The sequence below is a fragment of the Ovis canadensis genome, chromosome 8, assembly GCF_042477335.2.
Source record: "Ovis canadensis isolate MfBH-ARS-UI-01 breed Bighorn chromosome 8, ARS-UI_OviCan_v2, whole genome shotgun sequence".
NCBI lineage: Eukaryota > Metazoa > Chordata > Mammalia > Artiodactyla > Bovidae > Ovis > Ovis canadensis.
The window spans coordinates 22399263-22404718 of record NC_091252.1 but is presented as its reverse complement, the minus strand read 5'-3'; the positions used below and the strand labels follow the sequence as shown (position 1 = coordinate 22404718).

Below are 5456 nucleotides of genomic sequence, written 5' to 3'. Positions count from 1 at the left end.
AAGCTATATAGGATGCAACCAAAATTGTATTCAAAAATAATAGTGTAAGTTTATAGGATTGGGCTGTTTCAAAAGGCACAACTAAGCATTCAGCCAAAAAGTTTTTAAAAATTTAAATCTGTTTTCAGAGAAAATATTTGGAATCTCAATTAATTACTAAGAAAGTAGAAAAAGAAAATGAAGTTGCTCAGTCGTGTCCGGCTCTTTGCAACCCCATGGACTATAGCCTACCAGGCTCCTCCCTCCATGGGATGCTCCAGGCAAGAGTACTGGAGTGGGTTGCCATTTCCTTCTCCAGGGGATCTTCCCAACCCAGGGATCGAACCTAGGTCTCCTGCATTGGAGGCAGACGCTTTAACCCCTGAGCCACCAGGGAAGTCCGGAAAGAAAGAATAAATAAATGAGTCTGATAACTGATTCTTAAGGAAAAGTAAATAAACTAAAATGAGCAAAATTTTGTTTAAATCTAGTCTAGAAATTCAAAACAACTCAAATAATTTTAGAAATCAAAAAGGGACCATAGTGAAAACTGAATTTACACTAAGCTTCGTAATTTACACTAAGCTTCGTAATTTTCAGAGCTTTGTCTTATTCACTGTATTCATCTATAACCCAGCAGAGCTATAAGCTAACACCTTATAGGTGTAGCAGGTCTCATAAACTCTCTAAACTCTGTAAATATGGAGTGGATGAATATGGGAGATATTCAAAAGGTGTAACAAGGCACTTTGCACAGCTGTGTACTTGTTAACTTCAGAAAAATGTTCAGGTTCAGAGAGTTTTGTGCTCAATTTTTCCATCTTTTAAAAAATTAAGGACTTTTTGTTTGATCTAGGACATAGAAAATATGGGAAACTTCCTAGTTATTTTATGAAAGTACAAAAACATCAAAAAATCTGACAGAAAATAGAGAATGAAAAAGAAACTAAATTATTATATACAGGCACAAACACAAAACAAGAAGAACACAAAAAACTGGGAACACTATCTCATGTACAATGGAATAGCAATGATAACATTCTAGTGAAACTAACTATATACCCAATTCCTTTTGTCCACAAAAGCTAAAATAGTCTTTTTATAGTATGACTATAGTTTATCACACTGAGTTATACCATTGTGAATATATATACTTAATATATGTATAGTCCTTGAGGTCCAAGGTATTTTTTTTTATCTCCTGTATCACCACGTTGGAAGATATAAGGATGTATATCTGCTGCTCTCAAGAAAACTGAAATGTGGCTGGGGAGACAAGGTAAAAAACTTAAAACTGTAATGACTGTTATCTTTTTTTGTTTTTAATTACTCATGTTTCTCATTGAACTTTTGGGAAAAAATAGAAAATAAAAGGAAACTTAAAAAAAATTAGAATATAAAATGAGAGCTCACCACTTTGAAGTAAGGTTCCTTCCAGGGATGCAAACCTGATGTAATGCAAGGCTATATAGCCTATGGTTATGAGTATGACCTTTGGGTCCAGGCAGCTTGATTCAATTCCTTGTTCTCTCACTTAGTAGCTATGTGACCTTGAGCAAATGACTTAACCTCTCTGTGCCTTAGTTTCTTAATCCTTAAAATTAGGATAATTATAGGATTTATCTTAAAGAATCAGTTGTGAAAATTAAATATGTAAAATACTGAGCACGGTGCCTGCTATACATCAGTGTTATCATTATTATTATTATTGCTGTTATTTATCACTGTCATTATTATTTTAATTTATAATCTCAGGAGCCATCATTCTCAGATTTTTATTCCAGGGAAGACTCTTGAGAGTCCCTTGGACTGCAAGGAGGTCCAACCAGTCCATCCTAAAGGAGATCAGTCCTGGGTGTTCATTGGAAGGAATGATGCTAAAGCTGAAACTCCAGTACTTTGGCCACGTGAAGAGTTGACTCATTGGAAAAGACCCTGATGCTGGGAGGGACTGGGGGCAGGAGGAGACGGGAACAACAGAGGATGAGATGGCTGGATGGCATCACTGACTCAATGGACATGAGTTTGGGTGAACTCCGGGATTTGGTGATGGACAGGGAGGCCTGGTGTGCTGCTATTCATGGGGTCACAAAGAGTCGGACATGACTGAGTGACTAAACTGAACTGAACAGAACATGTACAAGTGCTTCAATATGTTGTTTTATATTATTTTGATTAGCAATATGAGTAAAAAAAAAATCAGAGAAGAGTGACATGGGTAATGTAAGTGGAAATATGACTAATTGCAATGTTCTCCTTTTCACAGACCCAGAAAGCTTTTTCTCATGATAGATATGTGTGTCATTCATGACCCATGGTTGAGTCAAGTCTGGGAAAAACTGAAGCTCTGGGGTACATCCATTTCTTTGACTCAATGATACAGTGCAATTATGACATATTTACTCTTGGCATGGGAAGATTTTGTCAGCTAATACCAATAACCTAGAAAATGTCCTATTTTATCCTACCAGGAACAGGGAAGGGCTGTTTGCCTCATCTAAGTCCTAAATTCAGATATCAAAGCCTGTGCTTGCTCTTTACTGTATAAAATAAGCTTGCCTCCCTCTCAACTTTAAAATATGAAATGAGGATTACCTTATCATTTCAATTATTGCAAATAGTGTATAAATGAAAAGGTTGTCTTCTACTGGGAACCCCACAAGCCCACCAAGGAATAAACAGTCTTTCAATCCTACGAAGTGATTTGTAATCTTATACAGTAGGAAGAAACCTCAGACTGATTCATCACCACTCTACTCACTACTATGTCACTGCCAGGACCATAATTTCAGAACTATACTGCAGTCATAGAAAAGCAGCAGCTGGGGCACTGATGACTTGTTCTTATATATATATATATATAAGAAAAACAGGAAGTAAAGAAATATCACTTCATACATTTCATCCAACAATATATAACTGTCTTAATTTGTATGAAGACTGTTCCTCTATTCGAATGTTGAAATCACTGAATTTCTCATGGGCTAAAGCCTGGCTTAACATGATTACTTCTTTAGAAATTCTTCTAGCTTTAGAAATTCTACCATGGTCACAATACTCCTTGAATAGAGATTAATATGAATGTTAGATGCATTAAGTAACAACATCTCTAAGCAGAAAAGTTATAGCTTTTTCTCAGTCTTCAGAAGCTAACCTGGATGCCCATAATATTTATGGGAGGCATTTGAGAGCAAAAGGAGTACTAAAATAATTGTTTGTATCATTTTGGAAAGTTTATCTATTGTTCAAAAATATTATTCATTGCCTAAAATCTTATTATATTCTCTTCATGGACCTACAAAGCAATTCTATTCAAAAATTACTTTCAAAACCTGAGTTTTTTCTTAAAGATAAAGCTAATACATATTTTCATATATATTAGAGAGAAACTTAAAAGATCCATATTGATTCTATAAGCTACTAAGAAAAAAAACATTCTTGGCACATATTTACATATTTTAATCAGCTGATTATCTAAATCTCTCTAAGTTCATGTCCATAACCAAAGAATACAGTTTGTAAGGTATGGACTTATTATTTTTATTTTTTACCATAAAATTGTCTGCAATATTTTTTAATTAGAATTCTATGTTTAAAAAGTTGAGATCATCGACAGCTTATTTAATGATTCCTTTGTAGAAAAGAGGTAAGAAAATATTCTCTCTAAATGTGCTAAGTAAGGTGGCAATCTCTAAAAAAATTCTGTTTGGTAAAATATTTTCTCAATTCCAATTTATTAATACTGAAACCAGTAAATATTTCAGCCCAAATATTTTCACAAACACTGCCTTTTTTCTTCCATTTAAAGTAGTGTCCTTCAACAAATATTTTTATAAGACAACATTTGTCAAATAACTCGTCTCTGTTTATGAGTTTCTTGAAAGTTTACCAAACTTAAATGCTACAGAATTGTAGGCTTTCTTAATTTTCTTTTATTTCAATACAGGACATAAATTTATTCAATTACAAATAGGAGATCTATCAACTAATTTTTCCCACAAGTCAGATGTTCCAAAGCTGTTATGTAATTTCAAAACTAATTTTATGCTGTCTGTGATCTCATTCTTTGATTTATTCATCTCTTCATTGCTTTTGTAGAGATAAATGTCTTCCTGTTTTCAAGATACTGTCTTCAACAATTTCAGTTTGCTAAAAGCTTCAACCTGAGGTTGCTTTTCTTGCCACACCATTTGTTGAATACTTTGTTTAAAAAAATTCCGGCTGACTTTGAACAAAATGCAATCAAAACTTAGAGAAATAATTTACAAAAATATCAATATCTTTGTTGGACATTAAGGATGATTTATAAAGTAGTTGTTCAAAGGCTCAAACATTCCTGAAGTCTTACTGATGAGATGTTGCAAAGAAAGAGTACATTCCCATGCTGAAGATTTTTTTAATTCAGTGTTAGTTTTATTACAAAAGTTTAGTTATTCTAATTATGTACATATAAAAATATTTGTAGATTTTGACTACTGTAGCTTCTAATTCAGCTGGTAGAATATTACAGCTTGTTTGGATGAATTTATAAATTATGTATGTACCACAAGCAATTCCAAAAATATTTCTCTTCCATAGATTTCTTAATTTAGTGAAAACATTGTCACCATGGTGATGTGCTCCACAAAATTTTCTACTCATAGTATCACCATAAAAACAAGTCTGTAACTTCACTCTTACACTTTAACATTCCCAGTTATATCAGATGCTTCACCTTCGAGAGAATACATTGCAAAAGTTTCACTGTGATTCCAGCAACCACGTGGGAAAAAAAGAACAGCTATTGGGATTAACTCATTTTCAATTTGAGGCATCTGCTGATACAAAACTGACATCCTTCAAACTTGAGAAACTCTGCTACTAATGGAACCGCAGCATTTTCTGCTATCACTTTCTGTTTCATACATGCATAAAATCTTGGAATTGAAAATGAGCAACATTAGCTTACACCAATCAGTTTGATCTAAATGAAAACTCATGCTTCACAGAGTGATATGTAGACACACCATTTGTTGTTGCCCTTGCAAAATTTTCCTGTGGGGCAAAGTCTAACTAAAATAATAAATTTTGGTTGATGCTGCTGACTCCGCAACAGATTTTGTCCATCCTGTAGTTGTCATTTGGTCAGTGATATCACTATGGCCTTTGTGATGAAAGGAAAATTTAGTAAGTATTTTGAAATTAAACATGCACTTTCATAGTTGACATCATTGATGACAGAAGGATTAATTGCAAAATTAAAAGACTATTACCAAACAATATGAAAAATTGCTATAGATCTATAATTAGTAGGTGACATTACTGTAGGAAGAACTTTCAAGCTACTTGCTGTACATTTTAAGACTAGACTGCTCAGTCTCTATTGTTGTGTAATGTGATATATGCATACATATATCTGCTATCTGTCTATCTATTGATCATGTATCTATCAATGCCCCTTCCTTCTAGGATACTGGTGGCTTTATGACTCTCACAGG

The 5456-nt window shown here is 33.7% G+C and overlaps 1 non-coding gene across 1 annotated transcript; it reads right to left on the bottom strand.

The window, feature by feature from the left end:
• Window positions 1-304: 304 nt before the first annotated feature.
• TRNAW-CCA (transfer RNA tryptophan (anticodon CCA)) lies at window positions 305-376 on the bottom strand. The gene has a single exon. It is a non-coding gene; the product is annotated as a tRNA-Trp (tRNA).
• Between the last annotated feature and the right edge of the window lie 5080 nt (window positions 377-5456).